Below are 22,058 nucleotides of genomic sequence, written 5' to 3' on the forward strand. Positions count from 1 at the left end.
TCTGGTCAGAAACACAGGTGTGTCCCACAAACAGCAGGCAGCACAAAGTTTTTTCACAGCAGCTACCAGAAAGTTAGTTTTTCTGCTCTGATATTTCAGGATGTGATATGATTCCTAACATAAACACTCAAAACGAAAATTACAGTTTCTCATATAATTGAGAATTCATTCTATCCAAAAGGTATCAGATTTCAAAGCACTGTATGCTTCTCTCTTTTAAACTTATACACCTCCAGAACTTGAACAGTAGCTAAAAGTGAAAAATAATCAAGATTTGTTTGAAATAAATGCCTACATAAGAAACAAAATAATTTTTAAAGAAAACTGTGCTAAAAAACTACAAGGAATTTCTATTAAAAATTCAGAATCATCTTGAATATTCAAATAAATATAATTAAATTACAAGGGAACAATCGTCAGCCAGCCCAGGTTTTGTTCAGTTAATGACAGCACTCAGGAGACTTTCAAGAATGTTAAAGTTTCATCACTTAAATTAAGAGAGAGCCACTTCAGTGCAATCTCATACAAACAAAAGCCAGAATGAAGTTTTCATTTGTCCTGAACTGCAGTCAGATGCACGGCTGTAATTACTCCTAACAACTACATACTTGCCGCTCTTTTAATTAAAACAAAACTACAAATAGCAATGCTGACACACTCCTAGAGAAAATAAGCTTTACAGAGATGATAAAAACACCAAAACAGCAAAAGCCTTACTTGCAGCAGTTCAGTCAAAACATGCCAGCCCTGGAGAACTCAGAACCGTAAGAAGTCTTTGCAGTCCAGAAATTCTCTTGAGTTTATCCAGTGTTTATTTACCAAGCTTTAAAAGTCTGTGGTTAGAAGAACAGAGTTAGCTTTCTACACCCTGCACAGCACCAAAGTCCTTCAGTAACAGCAGACATGAAGTTTGCTGATAGTTGGCTTTGCTGCTGCTATGTAGTTGCTCAGTACTTGTAAATACAAGCTCTGTGGACAAAGTCCCAAATGACATCACAGGCAGCTGCTTATTGTTGAGTCTTTATTAACCGACTGTCAAAAAAGAAAAGCGAGGAGGAAAGAAAAGCCCAAACTATCTTCCCTGCAGCACAATTTGCATCTTAGTAGGAGTTGCAGTGCTACACGTATAAATACTTGTGTTTACCCAACTGATGTTTTTCTAGAATGAATAAACAGTGTTTGCAGGGAAAGCAGAAAAGTAAGAAAAACTTAAACAGCTTCACCACGTGAAGAGCACAGGGAGAAAAAAAAAAAAAAAAAAGGCACTGCCTTTTTCACAATTTATCACTGAATTCTCCTAATTCTTTTGTTTATTTAACAATAGGGGTGCAAACCTGCCTGGATTTTAAAGCGCAGAGCAGAGGACTTCAGTATGTTGAAGTTTCAACTCCTTCCAAATTTGAAAACTTACAGAATTACAAACTATAATCTTTGCAAGATTTAAGACAGCTCAACTTCAGTAACAATGCACTTTGAAGAAAACCCTCTTACTTTCCAAAGATGAAAATACAAGAAAGCAAGAAACAGCATCAAGAATAGTTATTCACAAGGTGCTAAGGGCATAAATACTGACCTTTCCTTCTCAGAGGGGAAGTCCAAGCCTAAGTAGCACTGTGGAGCTCAAACACATTTTCAGCTCCCACCGAGGCACGGGGTACTCACTGGAGAACTAGTCCAGCTCCTAATCTGAATCTCTGTCACAGAGTTCCTGCTGAAAGAGAGGGGCTGGGACTCTGTGCCTCGATTTCTCAGAAGTCAGTCCTTTCAAGTCAGAACTTCAAACGCCGAAAGAGCACCAGCAAGCCTTGTGACAGACTGAGCTCCCTTATCTGTGCACGTTTCCACACGAAGAGGTTCAATATTGGAAACACCTGGCCACTCACATCTAAACACCCTAAACTGTTCCACAAACAACAAAACAAGCGAAACTTGAGCTCAGGGATGAGCGGAAGCCAAGTTTTCACTGTTTTATTAATTGCTACACATAAAAGCCTCAACCCAAATTCTGCCTGTATTTACAGAGAGAAAACCAATCTTGGGTCAGATCCTTAGCTGCTGTAAATCAGGCTAGATGCAATTACACACCTGAACAAGAGCAGTCAGCTGCAAGCTGAAATCCTGCTTTTAGCCTGAAAGAGTGCCATTAAAAACATTTGTGTGATCTTAATAACAGACTGCCTGGTTTTCTTGGTGCTTGCCCTGAGTGGCAGCAATACCCTGCTGACATTAGTGGTGCTGAGTTCATTGCAACTGCTCATGCAGGCAATTGCTACCTCTGCCACTTGCTGCCTCTAAAATACAAGTTTTTACTTTTCCTGGAGATCTGTTGTATGTCCCCTACATTTATTCCTGTGACTAATCAGCCTGTAGCACATGAGAAACGCCATACTGTGTAACTCTGGGTTATATTTACCTCCATGGCTCAAACACACAAGGGCTGTGTTCCTATTCTGTTGCACTCAGCAAGGTTTTATATCTTGCTCATTAAGAGCTTGCCAGTCTGATCCAGGAAGTCTTCAAAATACTGTGAGGATGAAGTGGGCTATGGGAGTAATAAGTTCTAACACATAATATTGAATCAGATCCATTTCAAACCATAGAGCTTTAGTCTCAGCTTCACTAGGGCCATTTAAGCAAACATGAACAAGGCCCTGTGCTTGGATACACACCTCCAGAAGGCTTCAGCTTTTTCCATAGAAACAAGCCCATAAGATCAGCAGAATAGTTAGATTTTGCTTAAATCTGTCACAGATTTAATAGTATACTTTCTCAGACAAAGGATGAAATTAATTTTTTCTCCTGCCGTTAGAAGTAGTTATGAAATTTCAAAATACAGGTTACATTGAGGCTCTCTTGATGACAAAACTGGTTTTCTCTGAGACACTAATGCAGACAAACACATGTAGAAGAAAGGAAGAGAGCATAGAGTCATAAAAGAAGGAAACCACTAGTTTAATTGAAAAAGCCAAGCGCTTAATGAAATAAAAAAGGATGAGCCTTAAGGAAAATTGCAGCCTGGTCCCAGGAAGAATTTATATTATTTAGCAAAATCTAGCACTTACTAAATTTCCTAGGGTATGTTAATGCATTTCCAGGCTAAACACACCTGAGTGAGCAGGACCAGGACAGCACACACAACTCACATGTCTCTGGTCAGGCAGCACTGCAGAGGCTCTGACTTGAGTTGCCTGAAAGCAATTTTTCTGACTTTTTCAGAAGTGTGGTTATTGTAAAAATAAATGCACGACAAAACGAGTACTGAAATTTGTGGGTTTAACCAGCGAGTTATTCTTCCCAAGAGGAGAATTGCCATGAGGGTGGACAAACAGATTTTGCATTCTTCAAATTACAGCACTTATTAAGGGAGTGGCCATTAGCTCACCCTGTCAGTGCACTTATCCATCTAATTTCTATTCTAAGTCATAAGATATAGCTGCTGGCTGTGCAGATACAACTTATTTTTGGCAGGAATGCCAGGACTTTTGGTAGAACAAAATTAACAGCAGAATTCAGTTCTTGACTAGCTGCAGGTTGAGTGAAAAGATTTAAAAGTCAAAGTCATGAGCTGCAGTCATTGCTCCTGGCCTGATGTGCAGTGGGCTGAACTGATTCTTGTATCTGAGGAAATAATTCAGCTTTGTACTGCCTCATTTTTGATGAGCAGACAGGTAAGATGAGACATTACAAACTGATCTAAGTACACACACATATTAGGAAAGCTTGTCAATTAACCTCTCACAGTATGGCTAGGATCTCTTAAAGACCCCATGTCTCATACTAACACAAAATCCATACTATTTCAGGTTCACTATCCACATTTGACTCTACTTTGTTATTTACTCAAAAAGTTTCTCCTCGCTGAAGAACCCAAAACAAGGACATGGAAAATACAAGAGTTGGCTAAGATTGAGTTACCTAAACTGCACCTTTACTGAAGCATGCCAGAATCCCTGAACTTGTGATGTGCTTGCTCACTTCTTACCAGCTCAGGAGCAAAAAACAGCTTGGACCCAGATGTCTCAAGGTTCAGTCTCTTATCACAAACCCCTAAAGCTGCAGCAGAGGTGATCAGTCACAGCCTGAAGAGTTAAAAGGCAGGTGGGCAGAGCTAAGAGGATTTTCCCTGAGGGATGTCCCACAGTGCTGAGAGTCCTGTGTGATTCAGTGCAGCCTCAGACAACCAGCCCATGTAAAAGCCTTGTTTTACTCTCTAGCTACTGTTGGGGCAAGGACAGACAAGCTGGAAGGCTGAAGAGCAGTTTAGTCTAGGGCAAAAATGCAGGATGTTAAAATCCCAACAGATTGTAATATGATATAATATAAAATCCTAAACTGATCCCACAGTAAATACTTAGATCACTGGAGTACAGTGATCTGTAAAAAAAAAAAAAGTTTAACAAATTGTAGGCTGCAGAATTTGCCCTCTTTGGAGTTGCACATGGTTGGAAATGTTGAGCTGGTTCCTAAAATATCATGGAAATTTCTCCAGAGTACTGAAGAGGAAAATGTTCTTTGAAAATTACTATTATGTTCACTTTTACCAACACAGCTAAGTATGTCTCACAAAACATATACCTACAAGGATGTGAGGTGTCACAAGTTAACAGAGTAAACACGTTCTTGGGGTAGCTGGCCGAGAAGATAAACAACTGACAAGTTGAAATAAGTGGAGAGAATAAAAGGAAGGGTGTGAGGGCTATACATGAATTTCTTCAGATACTCACTGTCAAAAACTGGCCTTCAGTTGAAGCAGTTTGATTGGCTGGTAAGCTTTTGATCACAAAGATAATTTGGTTTTTAACCTTGCTAGGTGATTTTTCAAAGCTTTTTACCCTCCCCCTGCATGTCAAGAATAGGGAAAAGGTCCTTAGCAAAGGCAGGTTTTAGTGCTGAAACAAACAATAGCTCTCTCTTCTGTCACATTTATGAATTTAAGCTACAGAGAAAGCAGCAAATAACGTCTAACAACAGTAACTGTGTTCAGATTGGCCATTCTGCTACATGCAGCGTTGGGGGTATCAGCAGTCTGCTTTGTCCTTAGCAGTTGTGCTCTCCGTGCCTGGCACTGCCATGCTGCCCTCTCCAAGGGCTCCCAGACAGCTCCTGTAACAACCTACGTGCTCCTCAGTCCCTGTCACTCCTGCAGCTGAAAAATATGATATTCTGCTTCCTGGAAGAGCACCTTTATAGGGAAACATTAACTCACATCCCACACTATGGGAAATCCTGTCCATTAGTGTCAGGATGAAGCCTTAATACCCAATTCTGACACATAGGAAAAAGAAATCTAAAATGAAATGTTTAATCTAGCCTTTTCAGATGAGCTGAGAGCTAAAATGAGCATATATGATTGCTCCTGCCACAGCAGTGATTTGAAATCAATTTCTAAATCTTTTTCAGTTCCATAATTTTTGCTTCAGTAGAATTCTATGAAAAGCATTCATTGGAGAAAATTGATGGGATGTCTTTAAAGGACATTGCCTTTCACTACAAATTGCCTCATTGTAAAATTCAATATTAAGCAAATCATAAAAAGTTTGTTTTGAGTATTTGCCACTTGAAACTGTAAGAAGTAGGCAGAAGCTGAATTTTTGAATTGCAAGGGAACTCAGAAATATTATAAATATGATTACAAAATATAAGTATACAGGACTGGCTCTCCTTGATTCCATAGGGTTAAGTCATTATTCCTTCTTTGCCTTTCCTGTTGTTTCTGGAACCAAACAATTGATTCAACCACCAGTGACCTTATCCAGAATTAATTGAAATCAATAGCATTAGTGGATTCTGGAGCAGGCCCAAAACCAATGCATGTTGAAGGGCTTTTGTATATCCTTAATCACACGAGTAAGCCTCTGCAAATTCAGATTCCAGTGGATCCAATCATTAAATCAGTCCTGCAGTGTTTAACTTCACATATGGACAGGGGTCCCCTGCTGGATATTGAAAGTGGTCTCTATTATGAGGAGAAGGTTATTCCCATCATCTATTTCTGATGAAAGCATGTATTTGTACAGGTGTCAGTGATCCAGCCTTGCAGCTAATGGCAAGGCTGACTAATTTGCACTCTGCTGCTGCCTCTTCGGACATGCGCTGTGTGTCAGCAGCGCAGCTACCGCCTTGTGAAACACACATTCCTCTGATGCAAGCATCTGGCTTCTTGGCAGCCAAGTTGTGACAGGTTCTGCAGCAGCTGGGATGGCCCCATGCTCTTTCAGATGGTTAAATAGTCTTGTTTTTCAGCCTAGCTGTTTGTTTTCCTGCTGCACTCCTGGACGGAAGCCCATTTGCCCTTTTAATCAATGAACTGGCCGTTGGATGGGAGTAATCAGCCACATTTCTGTGCATGTCAGAGCAGAGATTTTTGCCCAGAGATTGCCAGCCCTACAGCCCTGCGCTCTTGACTCCGTGCTTAACCTTGTCCTGCTTCATCCTGACACCTAACACACTGACATTCAGTCTTCCCAAACTGAAGGCAAACACTAGAACAGAATTCTTCATCCCTCAGTCATAGGATTTCCTGGATTTCATAGCTCCTGCTTTGTACAGGAGACTGTACTCAGATCAAATAAGAAATACAATTTATTTATTTCAGATGGTTTTATAAACTGTCCTCCCATGTACACACACCAGATGGAGATAAGAATCTGGCTGGAAGGTTTAGCCTTACACTGTGTGGCACAGAGGTAACAGCATATCAGATAATTGAGAGAAAAAAAATCTTCAGAGAAGATTCCATATATCTGAAATAAATTTTATTTAAATTGCCTTTAAACATATTATAAACATAACAAGCAGTTCTGAGTAATTTTCTCGAATAAATGAACACATGGCACTACTAACACCTAATGTGATAATGCAGTATTAAAAAGAAGTTCTCACAGGGACACCACAAAAATCGAAAGCTGTCATCTGCCTCTCAGCCATTTGTAAGCCACCTCCATCTTTTCACTCTAAATGATAATCTATCATTCCTTTTTTCCTATGTACTGCTGCTTATGGAGGGAAAATGAGTAATGAACTGATTTGGACAGGCTAAATTTTCCCCTGGCAGGGTTTTACTCTTTGCTCTTGTGCTCACCATCTGAAGCTCTTTTCATGGGGTGCAACTACTCTTATTTCTACACTCACCAGAAGAGAGAAAATATACAAAAAGGCCAATTCCTGCCCCTGCCACAAAGAGGGAACAAATCTTCCCTGCCATCTCCCTTCTGTGTTCCATTGATGGCTTGATGAGGACCTAGTAACAAGCTGATCTCTCCTATCACCCACCGTTTGCCAAACCACACACACACACAAACACACACACACACACTGTTAATCAGTTCTAGTGGCCAAAATGATGCCTGTGGAAACAATACATCAGTGTCACCATGGGCTCCAACCACACCAGGCCACACATATCCAGAGTGACCATAATCGGCACCCAGCACCATCCTGTCCTAAAGGAAGTAAGAAAACAACAGTCCCAAACCATTCTGAGATTTGTTACTATAATTTAAATTTGTCTTTGGGTCTTTCCATTCCATCTTCAAAGCAGGGCAGGCAAGAATTGCTTCCAGCAGATGACATAGTAAATGAGAGCTGTAACAACATGCCTGCTTTTAATACCATATAATTCCATACTATGACACCAACATAAATTGATAAAAACCGTCTCAGTTTAATGAATGACTGTTATCAAGAAGAAGTGATCTGAAATGCATTGCCAGTATTCTGGTCTCTTAACACCCATAAAATCTGCAGAAAGTGGTTCCATGTCACAGGTAAAATGTTCAAGGCTTAAGCAGCTTGCTTCAAGGCCAAGAAAAGACACCAAGAGATTAGAGTCTAGGAATTACTGCTCCCAGCACTGTCAGTGGAGCCCTGGACAATGCCATGAAGTCTTACTCAAAAGTACATCAGTGCAAGTCCTCAGGCCTCTCAGCTCTCCTCTGGAAAAATCCTGGGTTGTAGAAAGCTGTACTAATAAACAGTACACACACTAGGATTTCAACAGTATGCTGTGATTACAGCTAATAACAGCTAGCAAGACAATTTTCAGGACAAGAGGCCAAAGTGTCCCTGTGAAAAAGATGATGGAAAAGCACAAAATTATTATTTTTGAGGAGAAAGTTTTCTCAGTCTTCCTGCAAAAAGAAAAAGCCTCCATTCTGTTCCTCTGGATAGAAAAGGACAGGTATATCAAACAAAAGCTGTTCTAGTTTACCACATTGCCTTCTCCACTACAGTGCTGAAGATTTTATTGCATGCTATAAAGAGAGGAAAAACTCATCTTGTAGTCATATAAACACAGTGAACAACACAGAATAAGTATCAATTACTTTTGCAAGTTCCAGTGATAGCTTCAAACCCTGAGGATAATTTCAAATGGTATGACAAAGACTTCAGTTAGATTAAAACATCAAAAGCAAACTAGCATTCAAAACCAAACAATTTCGTCTCTGCTGAGGAAGTTACAATAAATTTTCTGAACTGGCAGATTTCCCTCCTAGCTGTTCAGCTGTTCCTTTCCCACAGGTAAAATAAGTCAATCTGTTCGAGAAGACAATTTGCCACCCAGCTTACTTAATGCCACACATTAAAATTAAACGACTGACTAATTTTGTTGTCAAAGAGCTGTTTTAATGGGAATTCATGTTTAAAAGAAACAACCCCAATAGGGAAATAAAATCAGATGATGCTGACTTCCATGTGAATTAGATCTAAATAAAATAACTGTCCAACTTTTTGCTTCTTTGTACATGGAACTTTTCTCAAATCCTTCAACAGGTCCCCGCGTATCTGTCAGTCCCAGTTTAGTTTGATCCCATGATCCAACTTTGGCTTAGTGATGTCAGTATAAACACAAACATGACTAACAGAAAATAATAGGTCTGTGACAAATTTTTGCTCATCTGGAATTGAACATGATAAATTCTTGTAGCATACGAGCAAGCCAATGTAGCTGCATTTTCCATTCCCCTTGTTCCAACGTATGTGTCTGTGGAAAGTGCGTGGCAGTGGTGCTGGCTGAATTCACACAGTGCTGTGCAATTTTTTGCAGAGACATTTGAAGCAGCTGTAAATAAGTTACTTTGGTTCTGGAAAGCAACTTGGCCACGTTAGTTCCTTGCATGGAGCCCAGCACAGGAAATACCCTTGGCAGAGGCCCAAGGGAGTGTTACAGTCGTGCCCCAGCCCAGGAGCAGGTTCAGAGCCAGCTCAGGATCTCCATGACACTGCCCTATGACCACAGAAGTATTAAAAATGTACATTTTGCTTTCAGAAAAAGGCAGGAAAATTCTTTATCTTCACAGTGTAAGTCACAACCTGAAAAGGCTTTCCTAGTCGTGGTGTGAGCTCATTTGATTCAGCCTAGAACATCATTCATAACTGAAAGAATAAAAGTCACTCTGAGGTTGAGTACCGCCTTTGAAATGGTCTGTGGGAGCATGAAGCAAGACTCACCCTTGCTTTTTGAGAAATGAAGGGTTAAGGCTCAGGCCACTTCACTGGCCTGTGCCTGCAAAGGAGCAAAAACCCAAGTGCACACTGACCAGTGCTGCTGGGGTCTGCTCCACGTTCCCTTGATTTCAAATAATCTCAGCAATTCAGGTGAGCAACTCGACCTGTTTTCAAAGTGCCATGCACTTAGGTGTCATAACACTCATGGATATACATGTATTGATAACAGGGATTAGCTGCCACTAGCCAGAACCACTTGCTTACAATATTTGGAAAATCCTGAAAATATTAAGCCCTTTACAATTTTAATTCAGATATTCTTGCTCTGCTTTATGTTCTAGGTTGCTTTGCTGAATGATTCGGGTCAAGTCATGTGTGTTGACCTAGAGGTCAGTCACAGAAGAGCTCCTCTGATGTCTGCCCTGCCCTGTTGTTGTTTCCTTATCCCTCCAAAATTACAGATGACAGCAGTTCTCAGCATGCAGAAGTGTGTCTTACTCTGTATGAGTGGGTGTTAGTAGTATTATTTATGTGATGCCACAGGTAAAAGGACAATTTCAAAGAATGTTAAATAAGGTCCATTGTACACATTGTCTCCATTTCATTTCAGAGCTCTCCCAAATATCCCAGAAGTTCGGATAAGAAAAATTTCTGCTGTGCTCTGGTTTTGGCACATGTCTTTTAAAAGATGGGGATTATTGTTATGTAGCCTTAGGTCATATCAGGATCTCTTTTTGTTTCTGTAATGAGGCCCAATTAATACCTAGGACTTTCTGCCACTCAAAGGATTTTAAAATATCAGGATTTCAGCCAGAACTGTAATGCTGATGTGTGCTTTTATGATATAATCTAACTGTAATTACCCAAACCAATATCAACATAATAGTCATTCTTATTCTATAGAAAGCTTGGGTATTCCACTGTATTAAAAAAATGCTTACTCTAAAAGACTTTTCTTGTTCTCATTGCAGGGTCAGCATTTCACCTTATGTGAAGTGTAGTTGCAAATTAGAGAAATTAGAGTAATTATATTGAGCTAGACAGGCTTTGGGCTGGTCTCCATGAAAGTTTTGCTTCAAAATAAGACAGGACAGGACAGCTGTCAGTCACTCTGTGCAACCTTACCATGCAGCATTAGAAATATCTGCATTGAAAAGTGGTGTAGAATAGCTATTTTGTAGTGATTTATTGCTAATTTTGTAGACAAAACCCTAAAGTCAGCTTTCTATTTTTTAGGGCTTATGCCTTTACATAAAATTAAATCAATGAAAAACTTTATTTACGAAATATTCACAGATTAATACTCAATTATAGTTTATTCAGCATGCAGGACCTTCAGGGTTACCACTACCCCTGAAAAAGGTAATGAATGCTTGAAATTTTTTAACTTTTACTTGGGTATTAGAGGTTTGGACTGAATATTTAACAAATCTGGGCAAATGATAAGATGGCACTGAAGTTTACAGTTCAGCTTTTTCTCTTTCTCTACCTGCAGCACTGGGAACCTCCTGGAATAACTCTCAGCATCTTTGCTGAGTCCAATAGGATTGTTCACTGAATGTGGTTTCCAGCTGCTGCCCAGCATACCTGAAAATTTGCACCAAACTCAACATCCTGACCATCATACTTGAAACAGATTAAGACAGAATTAGATTGCCCAGATGTATTACAAACGAGAAACTTACAACCAAGACTAAACTGAATGTTACTAAAATATACTGGAAATAACGTAAATAAGCTTGGTATCTTCTTTCCCCTCCTCCCCTTCTCTCCTCAGAAATATTCAATGACCAGATAGTTGGCAACATAAACAGTAAATGCCACTGTAACTTAATGGGGGCTATGTCCCAGAAATAGTAAATAAAATGACAGAAGTTGCTTTACTATTACATGGTATGATTTTAAAAAGTATATTTAATTACTACTGTCAGAAACTGAGCTAAAAATAGGTTATTGAGTTGCATTTTTTCTACATGACAGATAACTGTAGGAATGCAGCATTCTCAAGGAACTGTTTGTACTAGGCACTGTATTTCCTCTCAACCTAGCAGAACTTCCAGAAGAACATCATATGAATTTTGCAAGTATATCAAGGAGATAATAGGTACCACAGGCTGTAAAAACTGGAAGATCATAGACGTGCAAGTATATGCAGGTGCTACAAGCAAACTACATTTTCTTCCTGCCAAAAAGGCCTCTCTAATCTCCAAGCTAGTGAAAATGTCCTCATGGCTCCAATATTTTCCCTGCAGCCACAACAAATTTTTAAATACATATACAGCCATTTGATTTTATCCCCCAGAAGGTCAAACCCAGCAAGTGTCCATCAAATCCCTTGAAGGTTACATACATTTTATATACATCTTGCAAATTAGTCTACACACTCAGGCTCTCTGTAGTTATTAAAATCCTACCATCACTTCTCAAGAAAGAGAAGAACGTTGATTTTAGCTCTTCAGGCATAGCTCTCCCTAAATTGAGTGGCAAGTCAAACCATGTGGGGACATGGAATGACTCCAGGTCACTGCTCCACCAGATCATCTCCACAGAGTGGGTTTAGTTCAGAAATGTTTGGTGTCAGGAGCTGAAACCCCAGTAGCTCATTGCCCAAGCAGCCACTCAGGACGAGACACCCCGTGTGTGCTGGGGTGGGGCTGTCTGACACCAAGGCACTCGAGCCAACACGGTTCAATTTACTCAAAATAACAGTATGGCCATGCCTTGTACACCTGAAAGAATGGGCCTGCTTCTATGGGGAATTGCAGTGTTTGGTGCTATGCACTAAAAAAACATTTGTCCCAAACAATGCCAAGGCAGTGCAGCTCCAGTTCTGACTCTGCTGTTCCAAACCCCCTGGCCTGACTGGGTGGCACTTGGCTTCTCCAGAAAGTGCCAAGAATTCACCTCAGAATGATTAATACCACATCTTCTAACTAGGAAATATTAGTTTTTTACACATACATATAGAAAGCTATTGTCCTCAAGTTGTCATACTATGGAAGCATTTTTGAGGAAAAACAGCACAAGTGTTGGAAGAAAGGCAACAGCAGAGACACTTCTCAAAGAAGGTGTTCACCTGGAATATTTTCCATCTGAGTTTGTCAGTGCTCAAGCCCTCTAACCAGCCACCTCAGCTTCACAGAAATCTTTTCTGGGAATTGCACAATGACCAAGTGCCTGCACCTTACCACAACACTTACTCCTTGCTCTAGAATTTAAGCTTTAATTAAAAATTTCTACACCTTATGCCTGCAAGGAAAATTTATCAAAACACAAGCAGAACATAAACCTTCAACCTATATAAAGCTTGAGACAACAGCTCAGAAATTCTGTTTTTCTTCTTAGCACATCACTGAAATGAAATCACAGCATTTCCTAAAGGCAGCTTCACTGAAAACACCAGATTTTTAATAAACATTAAAGTGTAGTTCTCAGGGGGTTTTTACCACCCTTCCCAAAGCAGCCTACAAGATTTTTCCCTTCAGCCTCACTGTTTTTCCCTTCAACAATCCCAAAAGAAAACCTGTACCTTTTTGCTACCGAAAACATATTTAAAAGCAAGATATTGACAGACTGTAGTCTGTCAATTGTACTGAGCAACAGAATAATGATTTATTTAGCAGAACTTTCCAACAGGCATGTATTGGCACATTTGCTTAGGCAAAATGTCCTTCCTTCCAAAAAAGCTTGAGCTACAACCAAGAGTTTCAGGAAAGGCTGCAAGATGTTGGGGCTGGGCAGGACCCCCATGGGGGTACAGCTCTTGCCTCACGAGCCTCTGTGCCACAGACACTGGCACAAAACTGCCTCTTGTCCATGTGTTTAACACCACAATTAAAAGCTGACAGAATAACTGTTAATGTCCATGGGAATCCATTACCTTCCATGGGATTTAGGCATGTGTACCACGAGCTGCATCACACCAAGCACCACCAAAGGAGAAACACCTCCACAAAGAACATTCCTGAGCAAGACCCAAAGCCAAAGGGCAAACCTCACGCTGCCTGTGGCTCATCCCTGCCATGCAGTGCCATCTCAGACTCCAGGAGGACAGTTGCCAGCCTCCAGGGAAAGACAGACAGACATTTCAGTCATGGCACCCTGCAGAAGCCATACAAAGCCAGGTTTGTTCCAGGACAAAACCACAGAAGCAGCGAGGCATGGCAGTGATTTCACAAATCCACAGTCACTCATGTCACAGCTTCCCTTTCCACCGAGCCCAAAGCTGCACAGGGAGCTGTCAGCAGCCACAGTCCCTCTCCCCACCCCAGGAATGCTGTCCCTCCTGCTCCCCTGTTCCTTATCACAGCTCAGGGTGACTCAGCTCCGCTCCCAGGAGGAAACTCATCCCTGCTGCTCACACACATGAACTCTATCTGTCCACAATGATCCACATGCACTTCTGAGAAACCTCAACAAGGAGGGAAGAGAAACCCATAGGGATGGTAGGACAGAAATGGACTGGCACACACAGCCACAGTTATCCTGCATTAAAATGAAATTACATCCATGTGTGTTTCCAGGAAAAAGGCTGCTACAGGATCTTCCATTGCACATCATTCAGTGCAGTGAGGTGTGCTGTGCTTGCACAAAGTGCCCCCAAACTTTTGCATATTGGTTTTATTCCTTACTCTAAAGAAAGATATAAAGCTATTAAACTTACTTAATACAAAAACCAAATTTATCTTCTATACTGAGACAAGAGTATTGACATTGCCACCCTGCTGGTACCCACTGAAGAGTCTTATAGTAGGCTACTTTTTGCACAGATTGGCTTTAAAGCCTCAAACATCTGTGCTCTGCCACAAATCTCTCCAACATTTATCTCTCCAGCCTAATAACTATAAAAGTGCCTTCATGGGACTATATGGTTAAAAGGGAGAAAACAAGGGGGAATCCAGTGTATCACCACTCTCCTACCTTAACTGAATGCCAGAGATTAACCCTTACTTCCATTTCTCTTCCTTCACTCCTGTTCAAGTATGAAAGATAGCATCCAGTGGACATACCCCTGGGAAGAATGGAGCTTCCTTCACCACAGAAGTTCTGCTTTTGTAAAATGCTCGAGCTGTTAAGTATCCTTATGACACACAAGTTTCCAGTTCAATGGATAGTGTTCTGCCTCCACAGCCTTCAGCGCCCATAGTGGTGCTAAAAAGAGGGATTTGGCTCAACTCTACCTATACATTATGCCAGAAACAAAAAGAAAAAAAAAAAGGAAAAAAAAAAAAAAAAAAAAAACCAAAAAAAAAAAAAACCCAAAACCACAACAACAAACAACTCAGTGGTCCTTACTCCTTTCACTGTAAATACATTTTCTAAACCAGTGTTCCAAATCACACATTCTGTGATTGTGATTGTGTGATTGAGCTGATTGTGTGCAGGGCGTGATAAATCCTGAGCCAGTTAAAAATTAACATGCACAGATAAAAGATCAGTCTATGAAAGTGAATGGTTTGAACAAGTGGGAACAACTTCACTTTTTTGCTAGGGCAGTGCTTTGTTGCAGACCTGAACAGCTCTGGAACCAAGGCTGCTGCATAGATGGGAACTGAGCTGAAACATGAGGAAGCTCTTCCCACTGCTACCAGCACTTAACACAGCTGCCATCAAAGAATGCCTCTCACCTGAATTTTTTCAAGACACAAAAATAAATTACCACATGAGTCACCATTTCTTGGTTTCTTTCTGAATGAGAGCACATGCAAAAATTTTATAAAGCACTTTGTGCAATACTATTTCTAGAATATTGCCAAAGACCCAAATTACTGAAAAAGCTCACAGGCCCTGCATGGTAGGGAAATGTTTGTATTTTGAGCTCTACCAGTTCTAGTGACCAAGATATACTGTTGTAACCATTGAGCTCATCAGGAGATTAAAGAGTTAATAAGAACATAGGAAACTGCACAATTACATAAAGCACAATCTGTCACTCAGATATTGGAAATGGACTATGAAGATGCCAGTATAAGAGCATGCACTTATATACAAAGAACATTTTTAAACAGTTGACCATGATTTATACACACTGCAGCTGTCACACACACTATTTCTGACATCCAAAGAGCCTATGCATACTTTCAGTGGAAGAATTTCTAGTTATTTGCCATTTTGTAGAACTGTAAATCACATAAATGCTCATATTATTACCATGTGCTCTGACAGTTTGCATCAACAGACCATCTTGGAAGAATTACAGTGATGGATTATTGACAGTATCTCATATAGCTGGCAAACATTTATTTGAAATGCTGTGGTACAGAACCTGCCTCTTTCCGATCTTGAGATTGACCCTAATGTAAACTATAGCACACAACAGATCAAAATATATATAGCCTGGCTCTCAATTTGTGATCTCATTTTCATCATTCAATGGTTCCCATAAGGATTGTTTATTATTGATGTGAAATGCTGGAACCAAAATATCCTGTAGCTGGAAGCTGGAAGTCTCAGTAACTGAGTCAGAGTGACTCTTCTGGCCTTCCCTCAATATGCTTTATTTCTTCTATTGAATAAACAATCTGTCCCATTCTGTAATGACAACATGAGCCAGGATTTTCCCATATTGTTTTGACAGATGTTGTCAGGGACTGATTACAAAAACCTGTACACCTAGATACTTAACTGCTGTGATAGTCCATAATATAACTGAACTACATGCAGAATAAACTAATGTCATAGGAAGCTCTGCTAATGAAAAGCCTCTTACTATTAAACTGCAAAATAATTTTCCAACTGCAGCAAAACTATTTCTAAGGGTACTGGAGATAAAAATATGTTATTTGGTACATTGTACTGATAGGACACAGAAAACAATGATGGATTGATTACCAAAATACCTTACTATTTGGTTCAGGCACCTTGCAGGGAAAGATCAGGTCCTTTTCAAAAGTCTCAATACTCCAAAGTCCTCAGCCAGAACAGCCAGACCAGCCCTAACTGCTACTTGGCTCAGTAAATTCAGTCAGAATTTAGTCTGTTAATTATGGTTTTGTGATCTGTTTTTACAGGTAGGTAGAAAATGCATCAAAGCTGGTGGGGCTGAACTATAAGCAATTATTTTAAAATATTTTTCTGGGATTGTATTGCAGGAGGGTTGGGAGAAGATGCCATTTCACTGACCCATGCATTATTTTTAAAAAATAAATAAAAGTAGGCTAAATCCCCATTACAATTACACACAGAACTGTGAAACAGAATTATTTCTATTATCAGGTGTTAATGTGCCCTTTGTAACTGTTAAAAGGAAACCCAGACACTGCACCACCATAGGCTGTCCTTTCGAATGCTACTTTCCAGGTCTGTAGCCCCCACTGGCCCTGACATTTACTTGTTAAATAGGAGATCACAAAGTGAGTATCAAGAGGACAATATTTTTCTAAGCTCAGGGAGAATGAGGGGACATCACAGTGAGGGTATTTGGGCAAGCCAGACACTGTTTTTCGCAAACCTGGCCGACTAATAATGCTGGAAATTAAAAACCTTTTGCAAACCTGGTTGACTACTAATTCTGGAAATTAAAAACCCGCAGCTCTGTATGACTGACCAAAGAGATCTTACATCATTTTGTCCGTGCAGAATGAGACACTGCACAATTCATGTGTACAAAGTGTATTTCCTCAGTACTTCTCTAAATTCCACAGAAACAGACCTGCATGTATGTGTGCATAGAGGCTGAGGGGAAGGTTGAAAAGAGATAAAAGGGTATCAACACTACACTCCACATTTGCAAAAGCTGAATCCTTATGTGGTTGGTTGGAGGAAGATCCTAACTAGATATGAGCCAAAAACTCTAAAAATGTTCAGTGATCAAAAGTTTTCACTACTCTCTCTAATAAAATACTTCCTTTGGTTAAAAAAAAATTAGGTTTTTGGTGTTTTTTTATTTAATTAGCTGTGGAAATGTATAATTTCATGGCTTTTCTTCTGTAGTTTGTCCCCAGGTGTGTTAAACAAGCCCAAACCTGAGAATTGTGCAATTTTTCTATTTAGAAATAACTTTAAATGAAGCCTACAACTGAAAACTAAAGGTTTAATTCTTCACTAGTGTGTAGCAAATTTGAAATCTATTCAAGCAATATAGTGCAGTCAGCATCCAGAAGATGTTTAGGTGGGAATTAGAATACCTCCGTCTTTCCAAGGACACAGGACTAAGTGACAGACTTTCCTGCATACCGAGGACAAGACCAAAGCCCATTTTTAACTTTGCAAAATTTTCCAATGATTCTTATTGCTATTAGACTGATTTGAGAGAAATCTCACAAAAGTGAAAGCAATCTTCTCAGTAATCATGTTTCTTTTCTTAAAACCTTAGCTTTCTTCATCCTAAATACATATAAAGAGCATTTTTTTCAATAAAAGCAGCACCACCAATTTGAAAGCAATCCCTGCCTAGGAAGGATTATGAAGTGTCTATCATCCCTCTGTGCCCTAAGTAGGGTCAATAAGTCATTCTTGCCATGCACAGTATTATGTAAGAAATTACAAAGGGGTCCTATTTAGATGACCTCCTTTTTTTGTTTCATATTCTAATTGCCCAGCTAAAAAGAACCCGTTGTCCCAGCAGAAACTTCAGGAGCAGCACTGGGCGAGCTGCGCATACAGGAGCACTTTACACGTGCACTCTGACCTCTCTTGACACTGCAGATCCTTTTCCAATTTCCAAAAGTTTCCAGGAGGAAGCAGAGGGAGTCAGCCCTGTCTGTGTGATGTCTGAGTGACATTTTGCTGAGATGAGAGTTCACTGGGATTTGCACATCTGAAACTCCCTCCAGGGAGGCTTGTGAGAGTTTCAGCCTAACCTACTTTCAGCACTCTGTGGAGTAATTCTGTTCCAAGAGCCAGCAGCCACTGATGGCAGCAGGAAGATGCAAAGGAGTGCAAAGGGACCTCAGCCCTGTAGGACTCAGTGAGGCCTAAAAGCCACTCATAGAAATGAAACACCCCCATGAAGTTATTGAAAATTGAGGTCTGATTTAAGGAAAAAGGCATATTTTTGGGGGGATAGTATTACTGAACTAACACAAAACCAAAAAAACAAGTATGCCTTAAATGAGAGTCTAGCAAAAGCTTTATTAAAAAAAAAAAAAAAAAAAACTAATTTGAAAAAAAAAAAACATATTCACCCTCCAATAACTTTCAAATCATTTATGCTTCCAGCTAAAAAAAGGTGTCATTGTGAGAGATACGTGATGACACTCAGAATATTTCCAGCCATAGGATACATTAGATGATTGGAAAACCAGAGTCAGGCTAAGTCTGGTTTGCTCTGTTACCCGAATTCCAGACCTGAAGCAGCTGTGGCAGAGGAGGGGGTTCTCCCAGCACTTTCATGGATCCCTCACACTGAACCTTTTAATGGTGCCTCCACAGACAGCACAAATTGTGGGTATTTTCACCTCTCTGTTATTTTTTCCCTTGTCTCACATCATAGAGTCCCAAGGACTATCTAATATATTAGTTTTTAAAGGCATCCCCCTTTCATGCCTCCTGAATCCAATTTAAACTTCAAACTTTAATTCATTGAAGGGGCATGATACCTAGTACCCCAGTGAAGCAAATGAAGATTGTTAAATCCATGTGATTCGTTTTTCAGATGAAATAAGCACCTCTAGGAAATAGTGGAAATAAAACAGATTCCCAAAATCCAAAACAGATAGGCATCATCTTTAATTCAAATTCATTTATTTGCACTGTTCTGGTCACCTTCAGTGATTATTACTTCCTGCATGCAAGAAGAGCAATGTAAAGCAGAACCAGTGGGTGAAGGCAAGAAGCCAAGGAAGCAAAGTAAATAAAAAAGGCAGGAGAATTTCGGCTCTAATGACAGAGGATGTAGCACTACTGATTGCACCACCATCCTCTCAGTGGGTTATGTACAAAAATGAGGACTGGCAAAGGTGAGGTATCCTTGTAGCAGATACACACAAGCTGGGCCACAAGTACTTTTCCCAAAGTTTGGCTGTGTGAGTGCTGATTCCAACCCAGCCTTGCTACAGTCAGACCCTTCAACCCTTACACACGGTGCAGCACAATTTATTTCACACAGAGAGCAGAGGCACACCTCTCCTTCTCCCTCCCACACCTGCCAAACCACGTGAGAGGAATACTCCCCTCAAATTCCCTTCCATTAAACTGTAGCTAATAGGGCTGACCATGGGGCTACAGAAAAGCAAAAAAGTGCTGTTGCCACAATAACTGCAACCCAGTTGTTCCAAACAAAAAATATCTGTAACTCTTCAAAGCTATCAATGATTCTAGAAAATAGTTCTAGAAAAAGTTTTGCTTAGTTTAATCCACACGGTTGATGATTCTTCAATAAAACTTTTTGTACTTTATACATAGAGGTCTACAGATTTATTTCACATCTGTATTATGTTATTCTTATAAATTTGTCATTTGAAATTATTTTAGGCATAATGTTTACAGAATTATTTCAGTAAGAAAGCTTATTGCAGAGGGATTCTAGCTTTGACTGCTGAAACCACTTGGTCTAATAATTTATGGGAGTAAATAAATGTTATGAGACTTCATGGAGAAACTATTATCCAAATTGCTGAACAACAACAGAAAAGCCTTTATTATGTTCCAGGAATGCATTTCTGGCAGAGAAAATAACATTTGTATACAATGTCTTTTTATAGATTAGACAGGAGAAAAATGACTGCATTGATGTACTGCAAACTGCAGGGATTTTTTTCTTTCCTGAAGAATTACAAGTGACATCAGTTTTCAAAATTTCTGAGGAGAAAAGAACATACTTTGTTAAAAGAATTCCAGCTTTTTTTATCCTGGTAAATTGTATACTAAGACAAACTTTCCCATTGTTTATTGTTTGCCAGGTCATGGCTCTGGTGTAAAGAAAAAGTGCTTCAAGCTCTCAAATATTCCTCCTGAATAATTATTTTATTGTTTTCTCTTGAGCAAAGTGCCAAAATGATCTGACTGAGATCTGTAACACTATTTGCCAGGGGCTTGAAGCCTTTGACTCCAGTGCATAAAATAAAACTGTGAGGTCTCAGCAGACTGTTCTCAGGATAGTTATTCCTGGATCATGTTGGTTCAAGCAATCCTCTTCAATGGTCAAATATGTTGTACAAAAAAACTAAGCAGTAATCACAGGGGTTCTGCAGAGGAAAACAGCTTATAAGATTTTCCCAAGGGAGGTAAGCAAAATACATAGTGTAGAGGAGAAAAAGAAAAGATCCAAGGTTTTGGGATTTTATACTAAATCTCTAGAGAGTTCTACTTGTTCTTCCCTTCATTTCTCTATAACTGGCAGAGTTTTGGGCCACACTACTGAAGCTCTCTGACCCCTCAAACAAATCTTTGGTCTGAAATAAATCTGAACTTCTTTCCAGATTTGTTGATTCTGACTGTCAAAATATGAGTGCTGGAAGCAGCAGGAGCAGCAGCCAGGCTGGGATGAATGAAACCCCCTGGAAAGAAGGACTTTAACCAAGCACCTGCAGTACCACCATGGGAGTTCTTGTGTCCAGCACCTGCAGCAGGAAGCTGCATCCTCTCAGTATTAACAAAGCCCAAATGAAGCTGCACCTAAATTCCAATGTCTTACATCACATTAAAGAACAAGTCAGTCTCTAAAGCCATCTCAGTATGTCACTCAAGCACATTCTTGGATGACACCAACTGTCACAGCTGCACTGAGGCTCAGCTAATAGGTTCAACAAATCCCATATCAGGATCTATTCCAATGATAAAAAATGTAAGTATTTACTCATGTTTGCTCTGCTGTCTGCTTTCCACCTCCTCTTTTTTTTTTTTCCTTGTGTATGAAGGAAATAGCCTTGTAGAGCAAAAAATCCCTCCAATTAAGTGTGCTGGCATAGAGATCAGCCTGCTGCCTTGCAGTAAAATAACAGCTTTACCATTAGAGAAAAGAGAAAATGTCTTTGATCACAGCACAACCTGTGTGGAACTCTCAGTGATCAATGAAAGAAGCACCTCATTACAGATCCTCCATCGAGAAGGAGAAGATAGCTCAGAAGATGAGATAGAAGGCAATCTCAAAAAGCCCATACAAACTTCAGAGTAAGAAATTGGGTTCTGAAGAAATTGTAGTGCATGGCTCATGTTGCTAGAAAAGACCTTGCTAGAAGTACCCAGATCTTGATTCAAACGCAGTCTTTGTGTTGCACAACAAAGCCATGACATTCCCCAGAGAAGCCTCTGTCCTCCTCAGTCTATCTCCTTTAAATGAACAAAGAATCCATTTAAAGATATTCAGTTTCAAAATTATTCTGTTTTGGCACTCCACCACAGCCTCCTGAGGGGACCAGCAGCAGCACAGGGCCTTGCTTTCTGCCCTCATAAAGCTCTGTTGTTGAGAGGCAGTCCATGAAGTATCCTTTCAGATTTTACTGTTAATAGTGATACATCACATTTGTGTCATGCACCTCAGGCCAGGCAGGCACAGAGCCCTTTACCAGACCTCATTTACACAAGACCTGTAAATGCACATCCCACCCATGCACAGATATCCCCTTTTACCTGCACAGCCCAGGTGATCCTTCAAACCTCCCAGCTGAGCACTTACCCAGCTCATCTAGACTTAGATTGCAAAAGAAAGCAGGATGGCATTATTCTCTGCA

The 22,058-nt window shown here is 40.1% G+C and overlaps 1 protein-coding gene across 1 annotated transcript in view; it reads right to left on the minus strand.

The window, feature by feature from the left end:
* The window catches only part of NCKAP5 (NCK associated protein 5), a 354,946-nt gene extending 354,168 nt beyond the window's left edge, over positions 1-778 (minus strand). Inside the window, exon 1 of the mRNA XM_053948355.1 lies at positions 718-778. The gene's annotated coding sequence lies outside the window, so the exon portion shown is untranslated. The remainder of the gene's footprint in view (positions 1-717) is intronic.
* Between the last annotated feature and the right edge of the window lie 21,280 nt (positions 779-22,058).

This window comes from Vidua chalybeata, chromosome 7 (assembly GCF_026979565.1).
Source record: "Vidua chalybeata isolate OUT-0048 chromosome 7, bVidCha1 merged haplotype, whole genome shotgun sequence".
Taxonomy (NCBI): Eukaryota; Metazoa; Chordata; class Aves; order Passeriformes; family Viduidae; genus Vidua; species Vidua chalybeata.